The sequence below is a fragment of the Lutra lutra genome, chromosome 3, assembly GCF_902655055.1.
Source record: "Lutra lutra chromosome 3, mLutLut1.2, whole genome shotgun sequence".
NCBI lineage: Eukaryota > Metazoa > Chordata > Mammalia > Carnivora > Mustelidae > Lutra > Lutra lutra.
In genome coordinates this window covers 126808906-126830906 of record NC_062280.1, presented here as the reverse complement: position 1 = coordinate 126830906, position 22001 = coordinate 126808906, and the positions used below count along the sequence as shown (strand labels likewise).

At 46.6% G+C, this 22001-nt stretch overlaps 1 long non-coding RNA gene across 1 annotated transcript; it reads left to right on the top strand.

Annotated features, from left to right (window-relative positions):
- The first annotated feature begins 789 nt into the window (after positions 1 to 789).
- On the top strand, positions 790 to 15655 carry LOC125095917 (uncharacterized). Its single transcript, XR_007126003.1, has 3 exons — positions 790 to 922; positions 3882 to 4086; positions 15391 to 15655. It is a non-coding gene; the product is annotated as an uncharacterized LOC125095917 (long non-coding RNA).
- The last annotated feature ends 6346 nt before the right edge of the window (positions 15656 to 22001 follow it).

The following is a 22001-nucleotide window of genomic DNA, read 5'->3' as shown; positions in this document are numbered from 1 at the left end:
TTGTTCCTGGGTTTATGCACATGCATGCACACAAGTCATGCCCCAGCCCCAAACCCACGTGACTTGGAGACCCAGCAGCGGCCTGGTCGTTCTGATTCTGGCCTGGCATTGCCTTGGCACCCTGCTTACGGGGCTTGCCACCCACCTGCCTACACTGCCCACACTCCCTGGTCACCTTCCACAACTGAATCCACTCCGTCATGGCCCCCACTTTATAAGGGAGGGAGATCAGACAGTTTCTAAGCGGTGGGGGATGTCGGACATAATTATATCAGCGCCATAATTACCGAAGATGTTGAGTGAATTTGTCTCTTTTTCTTAATGAATTGCTTTGGCCTATTTATCAGACGAGAGCCCAGCAATCTGTTCCTTGGTTGCCTGGAAACTCTCAGCTCTGTTTTATACCCATTTACAGCAACGATGTCTAGCCTGCTTTTCTCCTCCTTGTCTGCACGGCTGCCCAGCCTTTATGTAACTTGTTGGTGATGTGGAAAAGGCACAGGCCCCACCGTCAGGCAGATGCGGTTTTTGAATCCCTGGCATACCATAAACCAGTCAAATGAATGTGGGCACACAATTTAACTTCTCTAAACATCAATTTCAACATGCGAAAATAGAGACGCAGTACCTAGTCTCAAGTGGGTTTTATCTTTCTCAAGATTTAGTGAGCTAACGTCTGCACAGAAACCCACACCTGGTGCGTGCCCAAAAGATGTGAATTCCAGTTCTGTTTTCTTTTTTAAATGAACCCATCCTAGCTGTGTTTTGCTTATGGGTACATTTGCAGATACCTGTGAGGCATCCATTGTGAACAAAAAAATCATCATTAACATCGGGACTGTGTGGTGCCTGGCCCATAGCTGCTAGGATACCTGATTTGTAAGCAAGAGAACATTCAGAAGCTAGCCCTCAACCGGATGGGGTAAGTGCATGAGCCACAAATGCAAATTGGGTTTCTAGCTCAGTTCCCCCAAACTGCCATGGGGATCCCCAAGGCCAGCTCCAAGGAAGAAATGTAGCTGTGGCTGCAAAGCGTCCAGAAGAGAGACAGCTCCCAGAAGAGAGACAGCTCCCGGGGGACAAGCCACTGAAGAGAATCCCATTCAACAGTTACTTAGAGGAAGGGGAACCACGTGGCCCCAGGATGCCTGCTGCCTGAGGACACTTTCCATAAGACTTTTTTTTTTTTTAATTCTGTTTATTGATACACACTGTGTCAGTTTCCTGGGGCTGCCAGAAAGTACTACAGACTGGGTGCCTTACACACAGAAACTGATTGTCTCCCAGTTCTGGGGGCCAGAAGTCCAAGATCAAGGCACTGGAAGGACTGGTTCCTTCTGAGGCGATGAGGGAGAATTTATTCCATGCCTCTCTCCCAGCTTTTGGCGTTGGCTGGTCGTCTTTGACACTCCATGGCTTATAGAATGATCATCCCGATGGAGGTCCTCATGGTCACGTGGGTTTCTCCCCATCTGCAGGCCTGGGTCCAAATCTTCCCTTTTTTTAAGGACACCGGTCATTTTGAATTAGGGGCCCCCTAAGTTGCATGTTAGTGAAGCTGAGGGGTACTGAAGTATCTGAGATTTTATTTACCAGAACACATGTTTAAAGTGCTCTTTGGCATAACTTTTGGCCTCTCTGTAGAGTAAAACTACATCGTCATCATGAAAGCTGATAGGCTATGGAACCCACACAGTCCGGTCTGGAATTCAAAATGAAAATGCTGGAAGTTTCAAATAATCAGTCATGGTAAGAGTACAATTTTAATTTAAATTGTTCTGGAAATGTCTCAAAGTAAGGCTGTAATCAGCGTTCAGATGTTCATGAAGGATTGCTCTCCTCGTGAGGTTTATTAAAATTGTGTGGCATTTGATAGAAGCAGCCTGAATTCCCATAAATTAAATAAAATGAACATCCTCTGGTACGGGGCTGAATGGTGTCCCTGTGCCAAATTCATCCGTTGAAGTCCACACCCCTAGGGCTCCAGGACATGACTGTAGACAGATAGGATCTTCAGAGAGGGGATTCAAGCAACAAGGCAGCCTATAGGCCGGGCCCTAGTTCCATAGGACTGGTGTTCTTGTAAGAGGAGATTAGCACTCACAGGGGGAGCCCAGGACAGAGAAAAGGCCATATGAAGACAAAGGGAAGAAATGCCGCCAATGAGAGAGGCTCAGGAGAAACCAAGCCTGCCCACACCCGGCTCTCTTGACTCCTAGCCTCCAGAACTGTGAGAAACCAAATCTCTGTTGTTCAAGCCTCCGGCCGCTATTTTGTTGGGGGCAACAGTAGGGAACTACTACATTCTTTACTAGTTTAGGAGACCCAGGGTTCTTGTTTGCTTGTTGGTTTGCACTTGGTTTTGCTTTGCTTCGTAATAGCTAACTTCAAAATAATACCCGAATCCTCACCTTTGTGCCCCCTCCCCCCACCATTTCCTCTTCCCGTGGAGCCCTTGTTACAGTTTGGAGTCTGTGAATCTGTGCATCTAGAAGATTCTTTTTTTTTTTTTTTTAAAGATTTTATTTTATTTTTTTGACAGAGATCACAAGTAGGCAGAGAAGCAGTCAGAGAGAGAGAGAGGAGGAAGCAGGCTCCCTGCTGAGCAGACAGCCCTATGTGGGGCTCGATCCCAGGACCCTGGGATCATGACCTGAGCCGAAGGCAGAGGCTTTAACCCACTGAGCCACCCAGGCGCCCCAGATTCTTTTTTTTTTTAAATAAATCTTAGGGCATTATATATATTGTTCTGCACATTTTTTTACTTAATTATATGTCTCTGGGATATGTTGTATTTTGACATTTTCCTTATTGATATATTTTTACATTGTTTCCAGTATTTGCTAAGAAAGCCTTTATTTAAAAAAAAAAAATAGCTCTTTGGGTCTAGTTGGTAGTTTATACAGACCGGTTTCTTTAAACTCGGAACAAGAACAGTATTATCAGCTCAAATAAGCAGTCATGCCTCTGACAAATCAAACATAACCAAATGTCCAAATCAACCATAACCAAAGTCCTCAGTTTAAGAATTCAATAGAGCCATATTCTTTAATGTCATGGTTTCAGTGATAAAAACCAAAAAACCGAAACTCCAGTAGAACAACGCTCCTTTTTTTCAGCACATACAACTTACACCCAAATCCAAATTGGTTTCTGGTTTATTGGTGCTTAATTCCTTAAAATGTTGATTGAGGGTGGCCAGTAAGGCCGGGTGGGACTCCACTTCTTTAGTCTTCAGCTACAATCTTGGAAAGGTACAAGGCCGGATGACCATTTGCATTTTATTGTAAGTTGGTGTGGAGCTGAATTGTTTTGCATTAAAATCAACTTCTAGGTTAAGAAAGGCTGATATCATTTATTTCAGACATCGAGTGACATACAAGATGTGACAGCCCCTCTGATTGGCCTTTACCTTGGAGAGATTTAACTGTGTTTTACAACACTTTCAGTGCATACCATTGTTTTATTCTGTTTCCAAAGGGCTGTTACTTTAACGAGTCATGAATGTTTTGTCAATTATTATTTGCACATTCTACCCGTTCAATTGAGCAGCGACTAGCTTTTATTGGAAGCCTGCAACAAAAGCAAACACAGGAATCTGAAAGAATGGGTGCCGATTAAAACAAATCTATGAGTTGTTTTTTTTTTTTTAATCAATTTGAGGCAAACAGTGTAGAGCAGGTCGTAGAGCAAGTTGGTAGTACATTCCTACTAGGCTGTAGTTAGAATACACGACTTCAACTAAATACAGTGATAATTTAAGACTTAATCATTTTAAATATTTAGAGGATCAATGAAAATGTGACTTCTGTGGTGCTGAGGTGAACACTGAAAGCAAGAAAAGCTTTCATTTTCGGTTGTCATCTATGCTCCTGTATCAGAGCTCTCTCCAAAGCGCCACCATGTTCTCAGCAGAGTCTGAATCTACTATGAAGCTGCGGTCAAAGACCATTGAGCCAGGTGTCTGAAAACCTTCAGCAGTGGTAGCAGTGACAGTGATGTTAGCAGTAGGAGCAGGAGTACTCGTGACCCAACTTAACAATGGGAACATCTGCCATTAAAATTTTACCGGAATTTGAACTTGAGGTAAGCCTCTGTAGGTGTTCCCATAGATGAGGTTCTTGTCCCACCAACCAGTGGGTTAACCATCCTAGGAGGCAAATGTGAGAAGGAGCAGACCTTTCTCCATTTTTTACTGGGCTAAGAGCAAGCTGCAGATGGGAGGGTGCCTCGGCGAGGGGTAACCAGTTCCGTTGTTGAGATCACTCTTCTCCCTCTGCAGCTCAGGACTTGGCTCTGAAGTTCCATCATGGTTCTAGGACAACACAAAACCAATTTGGCCCTTCTTCCTTTTCTCTTAGAAAGGTTGGGGCTGTGTTCTTGCAAAAGCACAATTTTGGGTGATTCCTGCCATGAGCTAGGGAGGCAGAGCCAAAAAGGCTTTGATGTCAGACTAGCAGGGGCTCAGTTCCTGGTTCCTATACTCAGTAGCTTGGGGAAAACTACCTGACCTCCATAAGGCCCAATGCCACCCACCACCATAGGGTAATGTAGTGATTGAGACACCTGCCATATGTTGCATGAAGGTCTAGCCTCTTCGTCTGGTTAAAAAGTCACATGAGGGCACCTGGGTGGCTCAGTTGGTTAAAAAGTCACATGACCGGGGCGCCTGGGTGGCTCAGTGGGTTAAAGCCTCTGCCTTCGGGTCAGGTCATGATCCCAGGGTCCTAGAATCGAGCCCCACATCAGACTCTCTGCTCAGCAGGGAGCCTGCTTCCTCCTCTCTCTCTCTGCCTGCCTCTCTGCCTACTTGTAATGTCTGTCTGTCAAATAAAATAAATAAAATCTTAAAAAAAAAAAAGTCACACGACCTCAGTTTGGATCAGACATTCCAGCCCAGTCAAGATCAGAGCAGGTGAGCTATGAACACCTTCATCAACAAGCCTGATCAAGGTCAAACTTTCCAATCAGCATGAAGCGTCATGTCATAAACAGGGTACCCAGTGGCTGGCCAGTCTCCCCCCTCACTGCTGTGGGTTGCTGGGGCCAGGCAAGAATAGTGATCACAGAACTAAAACAAAACAACAATGTGGGCATGTTGTCAATAACACTTTAGATTTATAATGAAGTATTAACATTAACACTGATAATATTTTAAAAGATTTTATTTATTTGAGATAGAGAGGGAGAGAGAGTGTGAGGGCATGAGCAGGGGGAGGGGCAGAGGGAGAGGGAGAAGCCAACTCCCCACTGAGAAGGGAGCCCTACACAGGGCTCAATCCCAGGACCCTGAGGTCATGACCTGAGCCGAAGGTAGATGTTTAACCAACTGAGCCACTTTGGTGTCCCAGCATTAACACTGATATTTTCATGACTGCAAAATTTATTAAATAAAAAAATCAGTGAAAACAAGTATTTTACATCTTACACACAGAGGAATTATAAACATATTACAAGTAGCAATAAAAGCACATATAATTGTTGTTTTATTATTCAAACATTAAATTATTAGGCAACCTCAGTGAACATTGAAGTGTTTAGAAATAAGCAAAAACTGCATAAAAGGAAGAACACTTAATTATCAATAATTGTTCTTTCTTTTCAGAGCTCAATCTTAAGAAACAAATGGTTTAATGATATCACTGTTGATGATGAACATATTTTTGTTGAAATTTTTGCAGCTACTAGGAAAGCTCATTTTTCAACTTAGGCTTATTCAAAGAAATTGTCAGAAGATAGCTATGAACCAAATTCCATCTTCAAACAGTCTTGTCCCCTGTTTGATAACTCCAAGGATTCTTTGAAAATAACTCTTTGGGTTTTGTGGGGAGGATGGCCATCAGCAACTGGAAGTTTTTGCTGACAACAAGTCGTAGTTTTATTCCCCCAAAGACCATCTTGGTTTTATCTTTACCCTTTTCCTTTTGTTGCTTGTAGAGATTCTAATTCAGTTTCCATATTAATTTCAAAGCTATTCCACAGATATGCTACTTACTAGAAACTTTTATTATTAGAGTATGAATCTTCCCATAGAAATGTTCCTGTTCTAATGTCTTCTACAGAACTGTAGCTTTGTTCTACTTGAAAACTAATCCGGCATGGAATTCTCTGAGTATATCTTAAGACAGTGCATGATCCCAATTCCAGACTATTTAAATATTTTCCAAAAAAGGTCCACCAACACAAGTATCTATAGTTCAGTAGTCAAAACTAGAGCCCTCAGTGACATACTATTAGCTACCATTAACGCTATTTTTATGCATTCATGCAAAAACCATTCCTTGAGCCCATATGATCCACCAGGTGTTCTGCTAGCCATTAAGGATAAGTGACAGATGTTATTATCCCTGTCCTTGTGATGCTTATGGTCTAATGTGAGGTGCAGTAAACAATTAAATGAACAAATAATTGCAAATGGTGATTTGTACATGAAAGGAAACAACTGAGTGCTGGGGCAGAGGATAATGTGATCAGCAAAGGTCTTTCTGAGGACGTGACATTTTGGCTGAGTCACAACTCAAACAAACAGGCAATAGAGGAAAGTGGTCCAGGCAGAGGGAAAAGTGAGTGCAAAGTCCCTGGGGCAGGAAAGAGCTTTGTGTATTCTAAGAACTTAGGGATGGCCTGTGTGCTTGGGATAGAGTGAGAGAGCAAGAGACAGGCAGGAATGAGGTCATAAATTTAAGAGGAGATACAAAGGAAGCACCTGGAGGATTTGGAGATGATACTGACCTTATCTTCAGGCCAATGGACAATCACTGAAGGATTTTAAGTCATGAAGTGACATAATTTGCCTTTCAAAGAATACTCTGTGGAAAAGTGGTTGAAAGAGGCAAGAGAGGAAGTAGTGAGACCAGTCAGGAGGCCATTCAATTAGCCACAGGAGACATGACAGTAGCTTTGACCCAGATGGTTGTGGTAGAGACCACAGGGAAATAGGCTCATAGCAGATCTGTTTGAAGGACAGCCAACAGGACTTGCTTTTGGGTTGGATAGAGAAGAATGGAAATGCAAGGGGTGAAGGATGGTCCCCAGAAAATTGGGGACATTAGTAGTCAGGTGGATGATGGCAGAAGCTTCATCTTGAGGAGTGGGAAAGAGCCAGATATAGACTGAGAGGGGTGCATCAAAGGTTCTGTAGGCCTGTTTTATCCATTAAGTTTGAGATGCTGAGGAACAATAAAAGTGTTGGTAAAGAGAATCACTCAAAAAGCAAGCACGGGGTGATGGGGTCTGTGATCAAAGGAGTGAGACTGATACAAAGTGAAGGTCAAGCCAAGCTTTATTTCGCACCAGTACCAAGAATCAAACCGACTGGCCAGGGCTATCTCTTATGGAGAGAGTGACCACCCTCAGCCTCACAGACTAGCTTTTATAGAGCAAAGGCCATGTGATATTGTAACACACAGAGAAAGTTGCATAGTCATGGTAGGTAACACACAGGTGGCCAATTGAATTACAACTTACCCTATAGTAGCTGTTTGAACTAGTCTATCACTCTGGTCAGAATTGGCGCCCTAGTTTGGCGCCCAAAAGGCGAGGTTTACATTCTTTGGTGGTTAGGGAGATAGTATGTGCTTTACCGATTGGATGTCTCCACCTGGCCTGACTTGTCCTTGCATTCTGGGCTCTGTTATCTCTACCTGACCTGACCCGTACTTGTATTTGGGCTCTGTTATCAGGGACTGGTTGACCATATTTTACTGGTTTCCCAGACTTGCTTTTAAGTAAGTTCCCCTTGGGGGTGGAGGGCAGGGTCAGTTTAAGTTTGACTGCATAAACAACAAAATGGCTGTTTAACCAAGATGGAGTCGCTCAGGCTAAGTAGACCCCTACACAGGGAAAGACTGAAAGAGGGCCCAGACCAAGCCTTGACAGAGTCCAATATTGAGGGAACAAAAGGAGGAGAGAAGCCAGCAGAAGAGAACCACAGAAGAGTCAGTGCAGTGGAAGAAGAACGAGGACAGTGGGGTGCCCTTGATGCCAAGGGAATAGTGCTTCAAGAAGGAGGAGGTAGTCGAGTGTGTCCAATAGAGCGACATAAAGGCCAAAAAGTACATTAGATTGGGCAAAATGGAGGTTGTCGGTAACCTATCAAAGTAGTTTCAGAGGAAAGGCAGATATGGGCATTGGCTAGAAACTCCGGGCAGTGGGTTGGTGCAGCCTGTGTGAACAGCTCTCTCGAAAGCTTGTCCTTCTTGCCAAGCAGGGGGGTCCAACACAGAGCCCTGTACCACTGGGCAAGAGAACAGTCATTTTCCCCAGTTAACCACTCTCAATCCCTCAGCCCAGACACCTCTCCCAAACACCAAAGCCTCTTTGTCCCCCTTCATCGCCATCATCCTCATATTTGCACTGGTGAGGGCAGGCATGAGACGGAACCACTTGCTTTTGACCTCTAAGGTAGACATCTCTTGTTTTGTTGGCCCAGATCTCTTCTCGCAATTGTTCTCACATTTTTCTTTTTCAAATTGTGTTTTGTTAAACTAACCACATTACCGGAAATTGCCAGTGGAGGAATATTGATTTTTCAAAGCAACGCAACACCTTAGGAAGAGATGACATGCTGTTATCACCATCACAGAATGGCTTTACTTTGTCTGTGCCCTCTGTGGTGGCCTGGAGGAAAGGATGCGTACTACATTTAAGAAAAGGGATGGAAGGAATTTCATTAAGGGTACGATGCTTGAACACGAAGATTCCAGCTCTTACATAACTGAAGAAGGATAGAAATTGCCTTTCAGGAACAAAAGGAAAGAAATGAAATAAGATGTCGTAAACTTAACTGATGCTTGTCACCAGCCAGTTAAACCCTCCTTTGCAGATCAGGCATCTTTTCTCTGTTTGCAGCAAAACTTCAAAGCCTCAGGCTGGCGTCCTGCCGTGAGAGTCACTCAAAACACAATGATGACATTTCTTGGAGTTCAGCATCCAACCCTCGACCCTTTCTCCCTTCATTTTCCCCATCCTGTCACCAAAATGAAGAAAGATAGGAAAGGAGAGAGCTGTGTCCTTTCCCCTTTAAAGCTCCCTGGGCCTCCCAGGAATGTAATATATCCCCCAACTTTCCCTAAATCTCCAAGTCCCAACACTTCCAGGCAGTTATAAGCCATGAGAATCGGAAGACCCAGAAGAACATATGTCTTTTGCTCTAAAAGCTCTTGTGGAAAGTCCCCCCTATTCTACGGAGAAGGAACACTGTATGCTTTGTTCATTGTTTCCAATGCCTAGTACAGTGCCGGCTCCAGGATCGACAACAGTGTTTCTTTAATGAATAAACAGGCAAATGAGCGAAGCTTTCTAAGTGGACATATTCAAATGCTAAACACTTGGTCTCTATGTCCATGTGCTTCCACTGGCTCCTAAAGAACTTCCCTCTATTTGTTTTTGTATCTTTATTCCTGGGGAGCAAGAAAATCAAAACAGCAAAATGACTTTTTGCTGGATCACGAAGCATGAAAGTAAAAGCGTCAGAGCTTGGCAGGTCTGTGAGGCTGATGACAGCTTTGATGGGTTGACTTCTCTTTCAGGGTCTGGTTCACAATCTCTTCATCCCTCCCCACCTCTCCATTTCTTTAACTCCCTTCTGCCCCGCACTCCCCCTGATCTCCAGGGCTCAGCTGTGAATCCAGCTGCCTAACATATAGTTCATGAAGACTAAATTCTTTTAGGATTACATGAATTTCCTAAAAGATTAGGAAGATAAAAGATAGAAGATCCTTGAGCTCAAAGGAATAACACTGAGTGTGACAATTTCCAAAGGGTGGGAGCAGGTGATTTAGAAGGACTTAATTGTCCCACCTCAAATTATTCCAAAATGGTCTCTATATATTCTGGCCATTCATAAGGCCCAGTCTGCTCATTGCTCACTCTGATGGACCAAATTGGGTTAGGACCCAGAGTTGCAAGATCATTTTTAAAAGGATTTATTCATTTATTTTAGAGAAGAGAAAGAGAGGGCATGAGAGTGAAGGGCAGAGGGAGAGAGAGAATCTCAAGCAGACTCCATGCTGAGCACGGAACCTGATGTGGGGCTTGATCCCAGAACCCTGAGATCATGACTTGAGTTGAAACCAAGGGTTGGGCACCCAGCTGACCGCACCACCCAGGCACCCTGCAAGATCATCTTTAATGAATAACTACCATCCCTGCACCCATCCATTCATCCATTTATCTCATTCATTCATTCATTCATTCATTCATTCTCTGAAGGCCAGTGGTGAGAAAAACAAGGACATATCAGATCACTAGCAACTTACAGACTCGGGGAAAGAGAGAGTAACCAAATAACCCAGCAACTGAAAGAAGCCCCTCAGATAAAAGGAGTTTATAGAGAAGAACCACGGAGGCTGGGTGGGTCTAGAGGTGCCTCCCAGAGGAAGGAGGAGTGGGAGTCAAGGGTGGGTAGAAGGCAGGCCCAACTGGAGAAGGAGCTCCTTGAAGGTAGAGAAAGCAGCTGGAGTGACTGCCATTCAGTCCTCTGGGTAGACAATTAGCTGGAGATGAAGGCAGAAGCCAGACCATTTAGGCTCTTGGGGACCATATTTAAGAGTGTATTCTTGGGGCGCCTGGGTGGCTCAGTGGGTTAAGCCACTGCCTCGGCTCAGGTCATGATCTCGGAGTCCTGGGATTGAGCCCCGCATCGGGCTCTCTGCTCAGCGGGGAGCCTGCTTCCTCCTCTCTCTCTGCCTGCCTCTCTGCCTGCTTGTGATCTCTCTCTGTCAAATAAATAAATAAAATCTTTAAAAAAAAAAAAAGAGTGTATTCTTTATCTTCAGATCGATAGGAAGCTGCTGAAGGGTTTTAAGTGGGAGAAGAACAGGGGCATTATCCTGCCTTGATACATTTTCAAATATATTCATGTATTGCTGTGCTTTTCTTCTTTTGCATTTCTAAATCAGCACCTCTATTCCTGGGGAGAATTGAGACTGTGCTCTTCTGGATAGCAAAGACAAAGACAGTGTCAAGGTTCAGCCACTGACTTTCACTTCGGAGATAATAGTTATAAAAGCCAAAGCTTTGATTTGTAAGAGCAGAGCTTTTAGTGAATCAAAAGGCAACGTCCAGAAGAGGTTGGGAGGGGAGGGGGATACAGTTTACTTAAATGGGTAGATAATAAACTGGACTCTCAGGGAGAGGAGGGGAGTGATGAGAAGCAAGAGGGCTGAGGCCAGAAGGCCTTCGTGGCCGGCAGAAGCCGCACAGAGGGAAGTGTCAGCGTGGAGACCCCGCCCCACATCTGCCCTCGCAAGCATCAGAGAGCCAGGTGGGAACCTAGCAACACCTGCCGACTGTCTGCCTGTTGGAGAGAGAGCGCGGTCTGAAGGTGGCCGGGCCGAGGAGCTGTCTTTCCCGCTGCCTGCACTTCACCCATCATTAGCCCCACAGGAGTCATTATCACCTTTCCACTCACACAAACTCTCCTCACCGGCTCAATGGCTCATGACACACGTCGGTCCCCTGCCCTGAGAGAGAACAGTAAAACAGTAACCTGGCTCTCGTCAAATGGGGTACAGCGATGCTGTGGTTGGGAAAGCCCCCTTGTTATCTCTCCCTGGTTGAGAATAACAGAATCACTCAGATAGAGATGGTGGTGAAACCCAGCCCTGTTATAAATGAGATTGGCCATTTTCAAAGGTTAACCTGGTTGCTGGCTGGAGAGCCGAAGGCCAAGGAGCCAGTGCTGAATGCCTGTGTGACCAGACCACAGCTTATTACAGTGGTCCACACAAAAAATGGCCATAGTTTGGGCTAAGATGGCGGCATTAGGGTTAGAGAGAAGTGACTGGATTCCAGAGATGTACCTGAGGTAAGCAGACAGGATTGAAGGAGCAGATGAGGAAGCACAAGGCGACTGCCTTTTTAGGTTCCTGCTGCAATGGAACAACAGTTGTGATGGTTTCCACTGTGATGTGAGTGACAAAGAGCTCCACATTCTCTGTGACTTACAGTGATCCTTTATGTTTCTTGTCAGAGGTCTGTAGATTGGTGGGCATCTCTGCTTCGGGTCACAGTTGGTCCATGTGTCTCTTATCCTAGGACCTACAGTAACCTGGGGTTAAGTTTTTCCATGTGAGATGGCAAAAGGGCAAGAGGCCAAGTGAAAACACACAGCATATTCCAAGCCACTAGCTGGATAAGGCCTAGAAAGTGTCCACTCCTATACCTTCAGCCAAGTGACAGAGCGCAAAGACAGTGGGGCAGGGAATTAAACTGTCCCAGAGAAGCCATACAAGGATGAATCATGAACAAACAATGCTATCTACCTTAAGAATCAAGGAGGCATCCTAGGTCTCTGGCTTGCCCAGCTAGGTAGAGTGTGGTGCCCTTTCTTTAGAAAGGAAAAACAAGAAATGGAAAAGGCTTGGGAGAGACTATGTGCTCAGTCTTGGATATTTGGTTTGAGATGTCCTTGGATACAAAAGCGGCAGGAGCTACAGAGAAGCCTGATCTGAAGGGATGCATTTGGGAGATGATAGCAAAGACTGCCATCTACTTACTCCTTCTTCTTTAGTATTAGAACATCTCATTTTTAGCTGGAGTTGGGGTAGTTGCCTGGCTAAATTTTAACCAGTGAAATATAGGAAGTGTCAAGTATGACTTTCATGAAGTATCCTAACAGGATAGGGTGTGTCTTTCCTCCTGCTTTATTTCTCACTGCTGGCAGAAATGTGGTTATGGTGGCTTAAACCCAAGACGCCATCTTGGAGCATGAGGTAAAAGTCCAATGTTGAGGATGGCAGAGCAATGAGACAGAAGGAGCCTAGTTCCCTGAAAAGAAATACATTTTAATAGTATTTTGAGTTACTGTCACCTCTAGTCAAAACCCATCCTAACAATCATCCTAACAAGTCGTGGGAGCAAGGAAGTGCTGGAAACCACTGAATTTAATATCAAGATTCCAAGAAAAGAGTATAGAATCAGAAGTGAGGAGAGCCTAGGATGGAGCTTCCAGTAGCTGCAACATGTCACTGCCAAGTAGAGGAGGGAACTACCTATGACAGAGACAGAAAGACGCAGACTGAGAGATAGAAGGAAAGTGAGACTGGTTGTCATGAGCATGAAAGGATGAGAGTGTTTTGAGGAGGAAGGAGTTGAAAGTTGGAATCTAGCCAATGATTCAATGGCAGAGGGTATGAACAAAGTTCAGAATATGACAAGGACATGAAGGCATCATGGTCTTTGATCTAGAGGAATATCCTCTGAAAGACTTAGGAGTAAAATAAGACTCCATTAGGGCTATTAAAACATAATTCCTAAAAGAAAAAAACAACAACAATGCATAATTCTAAATATTCTTAAACCGCCAACTGTCCAGAGTACTACTGTTCAGGGTATGTTAAGATACCTTCTGGGGGCACCTGGGTGGCTCAGTGGGTTAAAGCCTCTGCCTTCCGCTCAGGTCATGATCCCAGGGTCCTGGGATCAAGCCTCGCATCGGGCTCTCTGCTCAGCAGGGATCCTGCTTCCTCCTCTCTCTCTGCCTGCCTCTCTGCCTACTTGTGATCTCTGTCTGTCAAAATAAATAAATAAATATTAAAAAAAAAAAAAGATACCTTCTGAAAGAAGATGAGCAGAAGTGATGGGAAAAAACCGATGAGACTCAACATGACTGTTTTTCCTGACACATCAAGTTTTCCTCTCCACTCCCCTCCTTTGCCCCCACCTCCGCCATCATTAGGCCTTCGAACAAGCTTCCACCTTGCCTACCCCTTGTCTTGGGCCCACACTGCTTCTCAGGTTATTGTCTTATGAAAGATATGAGAACTTCACTCTTTAGCTCAAAATCCTTCTAGGACTCTCCACTGACAATGTCGCAAAGTTTCAATTCCTTCATCAGGCATATTAGTCTTTCAAGATTCAACCCTGACTTTCTGCTCTAACCTCTCTTACATATGTCGCCTCGGTCACATCAGAATATGAACTCTAGTCACATGAGAAAACCCCCAGGGAGCACTACTCATCTGTGACTAGTCAGAATGAAAAAATGTAAAACAATGCTGCTTCAAGACACTAAGTTTTGGGATGGTTTGCTCCACAGAAGTAGATAATCAGAACAGAAATGGGTACCAGGAGGGGGATGTTGACATTAAAAACTTGAACCAGATGACATTGGCTTTGGAAGGGGCCACGGCCTCTGGAGTTTCAGAAAGAAAGTTATGGGGGCCCATAAGAACAGGGAGAAAATTATTGGCAGTGAGAAAATCGTATTGGAAACTGGAGAAAAGACCCGAGAGGTGTGGTGGTAGAAAGTTAGCAAGGCTGTCACCTGCAGTAATGTGGCAAAGAAAATATATAACTAATGGATAGTGAAACTGGCTAAGGAGATTTTAGGCAGGCTGCTGAAAGTGTCAGCTGACTCTTCTCAGCCATGATTGATAAGGGGCAGATAGAAATGAACAAAAAGCGGAAGTTGTTAGGTTTCAGATATAATTCAGAGAAAATGAAGAGAATCCAGGATTTTCTAGGTTGTGTCTTTCTAGGTTCAAAATTAAACAGTTTGACATTTCCATCCTCCCCAGAGAGGAAGTTATTCACAAAGTAGGACAACGGAAGATTCTTTCAAGGATGTGGCTCTATTTTAAGACTTCAGAAATACTTAAGGGTGTGCCTCCTAGACCTCTCAGCTAGTCAAAAGATTTCTGAGAATTTTAACAGTGCCACACAGAATCCTAACTTTAAGCCCAAACCAGACAGGGTCTTGTCCTCAAAAATATTTCTGAATGTGGGTTTTGTAAACGTCACAAAATTCCTAGGAAACCCACAATGTGTTTGTGAGTTTGAACTAATGATGGCACCATCAGCCTGGACCAGAAGGGGTAGAGATGATTGAAAAATGAAAAGAAGCCTCTAGAGCCTGAAACTTATATGGACAGGAATCAGGCTAAGGAAGCTCTTCAGTGGCAAACATGAGCCACTTCTTGTAGCAAAGAAAGGGTGATTCAGAGGAGAGAACCATGGGAAGTAACTCACTGAAGGTAGGACATGACCCAAGATAGAACAAGAGGCATACTGCCTTTGGCTCAGGTCATGATCTCAGGTCCTGGGATCGAGCCCCGCATCGGGCTCTCTGCTCCTCCTCTCTCCTCCTCTCCTCTCTCTGCCTGCCTCTCTGACTGCTTGTGATCTCTCTCTCTGTCAAATAAATAAATAAAATCTTTAAAAAAAAAAAAAAAAGGACAGGAGGCATATATCTAGCTAGATTTCTGAATTACTACAGACCAGTGACTGCTATATGCCTCCCATTCCCCCTACTCTTTTTGAGCAAGAGTGTTTCCTAAGGGTATCTTGTACACCCCATTGTTTATTTGTGTGTGTGTGTGTGTGTGTGTGTGTGTGTGTATAGGGGGCAGATAGCCCGTCTTTAGCTCACAGTATTCCTTTTGACAGGAAACTATTTGAGGAACCCCACCCAAGGAGGGAGCCATTTGTGCCTGTATTGTATTTAGATGACAAGATCTCGACTTTCCCATCAGATCCTCATGAGTTTTGGGAGCATTGCAAAAGGGTTTGGATATTTTTGCATGTGGCAAGGATGTGAACTATTGTGCCCGGAGGGCAACTGGGATTTTCCAAAGACAGTCACAATGGTATCTCCATCCCACAAACTCTTCTGCATTGGGAACTCGCCACTCCCTCATCAAGGGATGAAGATTATTTCTCTCTGCCTGCTTCTACTAGGAAGGCCCTGGGTCAGCTTGACCAATAGAATGCGGCAGAAATGGTGCTGGGCTTCTTCCGGGCATGGCAGCCTCCACTCCCTCTTGAGATTCCCTGCCTGAACCCAGCCTCCATGCTGTGAGGGGCCCACAGAGCCCTCCACGGAGGGGCCACAGCCAACAACCCGCATGGACTGTCAGCCACATGAATGCACCATCTTGGATGTCCAGCTCTGGCCGACCCCTCCAATGACTGCAGCCCCAGCTGACATCTCACCAAAACCATGTAAGGGATCCACATGAGAACAACTCACTGAGCCCAGTCAACCCCCGGAGCCAGGAGAGATAATAATAAATTGTTATTTTTACGTTACTAGGTCTTGCAGTGGTTTGTTCGGTCCTTAATACTTGTTCATTGAATTGGCCACACAATTCACTGCAGCTTGGAATTTCTGAAGCAAGTAATGAAACTGGGAGCAAACACAAATAATTTATACCACGTGCCAACGTGCAAGCTTATCAGCTTTCTGGATTTAGGTGATAGATGACCCACCTCTAAATGGCTTAAATTAGGGGTTGGCAGACATTTTTGTAAAGGTCTAGAAAGAAAGTATTTTAGGCTTTGTCTCTGTCACAGCTATGCAACTCCGCCGTTGCAGCAAAGGTGGCTGTGGTCGGTAAATGAACGAAGAAGTGTGCCTGTTGCCCAAGAAGATTTCACTTATTGAAACAGGCCGCAGGTGATTTGCCCCACTCCTGCCTTTAAAAAGAACAGGGATTTATTATTTCGTAACAAGAATTGAGATTGGTTAATTCAAACAGATCAACAATATAAGCATGAACGTGGGTTCTCTCCACCTTTCTGCTCTGTCATCCCCGATTTTGTGGGTTTAGTACTCAGGCTGGTCCCCTCAGGTGGTCATGTGGTGGCCGCTCCAAGTCCAGGCATCACGTCCGAACACTCACATCCCCAGTGGGAAGAGAAGAAGGCTTCTCTGCGTCCTGTTTAAGAACCATGACAACTTTCCCAGAAGTCCTCTGGCACACTTTCACGCCTCATTGGCCAGAAGCGCATGTCACATCCATTGGTGAATCAGGAGCTGCCGTGGGCTTAGCCTTAGACTGACTCCTCAAGCTTCACCCCATCAGAAGCCTTGCCTGATACACGAACAAGGTGGGATTCCCTTAGCAAGGAGTCTAGCTACAGTGTGTGGGTGGGAACAGCAATGGCCGCCAGCCACTCAGCAGGGCAAGTAGGGAAGGAAGAGACACAGGAGTAATACCAGGTTTCAGACAGAGCAGGGCTGGAAGATAAAAGTACAACAAGCCTTGGGCAACCTGGAAAAGAAAACAGTGAAGCAAAATAAAAAGATTCACTTCTGGGCAAGCATCCCAAAAGAAAACCGCTCTGGTGTGGGCTATAGCTGGGTGGAGTGGAGGATTTCGCTCCTGCACAGCCTCCCTTCCCTGGCCGGGGAACCGCCACATGGAGCCCCAGGATGAACGGGGCTGGAGAAACATGAGGCTGACACAGAACACCAAGTTTCCAGCTGCATGTGCCCAACCCAGCAGTCAGTCAATCAAAAATAAGCCACACCACCCTGGAGCTCTGGATGGGCCTGGCGGTGTCCCTGGGAGGCCCGCGGCTCAGCAGCCCAGGCTCGCACTGGGGACCTTGGTCCACTGCAGAACCCCACCCGACAGGGGGAACCGCAGGCGCTGGCAGTTTGAGGAGGGATGGCCTCTGTGGAACCTGGAGAAGTTTCCTTGTTTACCGAAGGGCAGGGAGGGGCCTGGCGTGTTTGGCGTTAATTCCACCGAGCGGCAGCCTATGGATTGCGGGGCAAGAGGCACGTGGTTCTCTGGGAAACCCAGGCAGCTGGGCCCAGTCAAGGCCACATAGACAAAAAGTTTCAGCCCTTCGGTGGTGGCAAACAGTGCCGTGTGGGCTGCCTGAGGGGCACTCGAATCTCCACGCAGATTCTCTTGGGCCTTTTCTCAGGGGATGCTGCTGGCTCCCTCCTTCGGTCCTGGAACCCTCCTTCTGTCCTGGCACCCTCAGCCCTGGGCCCCACACAGTGTGCCTTTGGCCTGCTTGTCTGTGCTGAGCGCCACGCCCCCAAACCTGGGACTTCCTTATTTGGACTTTACCTGGGGCTGCAGCCATTCCCGGCCACAGAAGGCTGTCATCCATGTGTCCACCAGGGGCGATGGGTGGCTGAGGCCATCAGCTCTGCCAATCCCCTGGGTCGTTAGCGCCGTGGACGTCGTATCCCTCACTCCCCTGTGCTGAGCTGTGGCCTCAAGCTCGCAGGTTCGTGCACATGAGCTAGGGGCCCGTCAAGCTGAGAAATCCACGATGCTTGTTTTCCCTTCAGTTCTGGCCAGATAGGAGCCTTGTGGGCAGCAGTGGGTAGCAAACTTTTAGAAAAGTGGGGCCATGGGCTTGACCCTTCACTCTTCCCACATTCCTTCAGATGGGCCCTCGGCCTTGCAGGATGGCTTTCTGGTAGAATGTCGCACGTCCTCAGCCTCGTTCTGGGGTCCCTGGCACATGGGCACCTGTCACGCTGTATAGGCTGTGTGTGGTTTGTCTGTCTCTCCCACACCATGACCAGCTTTGTGAGGCTTGATGTGTGTTCAGGATCATTTCTGAGCCTGGGAAGCACACGATAGATGTTTGACGAACAGATGAACAGATCATTGTCAGTGATGTTTCTGTTACATACATACTCCCCCGCTTTTAAAAAATATTTTATTTATTTATTTGAGAGAGAGAGAACGAGCAGTGGGGATAGGTAGAGGTAGAGGGAGAAGCAGACTCCCCGCAGAGCAAGGAACCCACAGCGGGGCTCGATCCCAGCATGCTGTGGGGATGACAGGAGCCAAAGGCAGATGTTGAATCGACTGAGCCCACCCCACCCCGGCAACAACCCCCGCCCCCACATACACACACCCACCTTTCAATGACCCCAGAATCAGGTGTGTTGGAGAATGCTGGTGCCTTTTTTCTTTAACTGGCTAACTCCCTAGCCCCTCTGCACAAAGCCAGGGAGCCACCGCCGCCCCGGGAGAGATTTGAACCGAGAGCCCTTGCCAGGGATCACCTGCTGACCTACCCCGAGGCCTCTGGGTTCCCCTGCAGCCATAGCCAGGGCTCACCAGGCCAGGACCACGCTGATGTGTGCTGTCCTGGAGACGTGGTGGGACTTGGGGGAGGGGCCAACATAGAGCCACCCCTCCCTCACTCAGGGGTGGCTGCCCTCCTCCTGTATCCTCCAGCAACACAGGCAGAACCCGGGCCCAGGCAACCTACAAGTCCCAGAAATCCTGCGAGGCACAGAGCTTGTATCATCGCACTTCATACACCAGCTGTGATGGGAGGGTTTCACCCAGGTCTTATTCCCGTTTGACAGGGCGAAAGTTGAGTCTGGGTGAAGTGAAGTGATTTGTCAAAAGTCACACAAAGAAGAAGCAGGGTGGGCCAGGTCAGAGCAGGCCAACTTGCCCCTAAGTCCGTTTTCCTAATCATTGGAGCACACTGCTGGTAAAGAGTCAATCCACAGTTCTGAACACTTCCCTCTGTGGACACAGTCTGATGGAGGTAGTCCTCTCTCAGGAGGGGGCTGGAAACGTGTCCCAGGTGGAGCAGGGCTATCCCTCAGGTTGGGGAGCCGGTGTGGTGGACAGTGGGGCTCAGGCTTCCAGCCCTGAGAGCCTCAGAATGCCTTGATCTGCACTGCTCAGACTTCCCCCTCCTGGAAGGGGCTGGGCTCCCTGGCAGTGTGAACCGGGGCCTCATGGTCCCACACCTATCCTTCCCTTATTTTGTCATTGACAGGGCAGCTGCGGGGCCATGTCATCTGGAAGTGGGTCCCAGCCAGTCACTGTGCTCCTGTTCTGGCCACTTTCTTGTGCGCCTGGAAGGATGGTGTCTATGAGGTCAGGCAGTTCACAGAGACCAGCCCGAGCATGGGGGGCCTCAGGAGCCTGATCCTTGCCATGCCCCAGGTCATGAGCAAAGGGATGCCCAAGGCCACAGGAGGGCCCCTGCCTACGTCTTTAGACCCCCAGCCCTTCTTTGGGAGGAAAGTCTGACTGGAAGTATAACCAGACGAGCTTCCCCTTCTGCATCCACCTTGTCCTCCTCATCCTTGCATCCAGCCATGTCTGAGACTTGCACCCCTGTGGCCCCCGTGGCCCAGTTGGGTGAGTTGGTACCCTGCCCTTTATGGCCCCAGCATCACACACAGTGCATGCCTGGACCAGCGAAGCACCCTCAGCTTCCACACTTGCTTCTTCCTCTTTCCCGGAGTAAACAGGGGATTGTAAACAGATCACAGGGGACCTAAACAGTGCAGCTCTACACCTCACGTCGAAGAAGTCATGGCCAAGTTCCCTAAGCATCTGTCAGCCTCGTGTCTTCCTCTGAAAAACAAGGATGAAAACAGCAGCTTCTCTTCCTGAGACTGTGGCAAAGACCAAATGACAGACAGTGTGGAATGCACTTTGCCCACTGCCTGGCACCGGGGGAGACTGCCTTTCAGGGTCCCCACCGGGGAAGCATGCTCAGAGCGGTGTGCGTGAGAAACGGTGGGGCTCCTCCCCTCTGCTGGCTCAGAGCCTCTGGGAACTCTGTCTAAGTGCGGGTCTCCTTGGCAAGTGTGACCCTCCTCCCTCCTACTGCAGAGGCTACCTTAGGAAAGTGGTATTTCTCAGAGTCTGTGCATGGGGCTCTGCTTATCCACACAGAAATTCAGCTTCTGGTTCCAAGCCACATCTGTCCCCAGCGCATGGCCTTCAGGGAACAATCACATTTGAGCAGAAAAGTTCAGCAGGCCTTTACCACACAACAGTGCAAACACACCACAGCCTTTACTTGTGCCAATATCAGCTTCGGCCTTCCCATGCCCACCACATACAGGGACTGCGCTAGGCTGCCCGAAACGCGTAGTCAGACCCAGCTTCCGGGTCTCCCACCTTGAGCACCACCTGGGGGAATCCCAGGGGAATTCTGTTGCGCAAAAAAGTCAATCCCAAAAGGCAACGACCTCGTGATTGCATCTATTTAACACTATGGACACGAGCAAACAGAAACCAGGGTTGTGGTTTGTGGGGGTTAAGTAGTGAGTGAGGGCTGTGGAAAGACAACCTGGGCAACCCCCAGGGGGACTGAAATGTTCTGTGTCTTGACTGCTTATGTGTCAATTCCAGTTGTGATTTGGTTTTTTAGAATACCACTGGGGAAAACTGAGTCATCTCTCTGAATTATTTCTTGCAGCTGCATGTGAACCTATAATTATCTAAAAATTAAAACTTTAATTTAAAAATACGCATAATGGTTATCTAGTTGGATCTGAAGTTTATAAAACAGCAACCGTGTTTACTGATTGCTCGCATCTGTTTATCTGTTTTGCTCATTTACTCATGCAATATACCTGTTGACCTATTTTACAGATAATAAAACTGGGTACTGGAAAAATTAAGGCCATAAAATGGTACAGAGTCACTGCACCCAGGTCACCTCTGATAAGGACATATGGCACATTCGGGATTTGAACCAAGTGGGGCTTACTCCTCAAACCAATTCTAGGTACATTTAGTTAAGTGCAAGGATCACCGGCCAAGAGAAGACTAATTCAAAATTATTATTTAGGATTCCTTTGGGGGATGATGGCAATTTCTGGATTAGATGGTTAAGGTTGTACATATCTGAGGATGTATTAAAAACCATACACAGAATTGCACATATTGGAAAAGTCAATTTCATGGTTGTGTGAATTGTCTCTCAATTTTTAAAATCTATACCCTCAACAAAAAAGTTCTTACTGTCTGGAAATGAAGAAGCTGATCTTTGAAGGTAGTGGTGGTGGTAAGAGAAATCTCCGAGAAAGAATTCACTTACTAATTAAAGTAGGGACCATGACAAAGACAAAGAAGGCATCTGAGGTCCTGCCTCTGGTGACAAGAAGAAAGGGGAAGGAGGAACAGGAGGTCACAGAAGGGTGTGGAACTTGAGATAACAACAGAGGACCTCTAGTAGACCATTATAAGCCCTCATTCGGAAGCAAGGGCACAGAGGTTTGGAACCCAAAAGCAGGCGAAGTATCTCAGGGAGAAAGGATCAAGATGGTAGAACATTTATTAGGAGGAGACAGGGTGGAAGGCATTAATCTCCAACAGAAAAATAGAGCTCAGTGTGTAAAATCTGTCATCTCTAACCACAACTGTTCTTTCCTCCTACAAAAGGCTAAACCAGATCTGTCGAGAGAACAGGACTCAGAAAAGCAGAGCAAGAAAAATCACATTCCCTGGGGAAGGACGTCACCTGGTTTCCCTCAT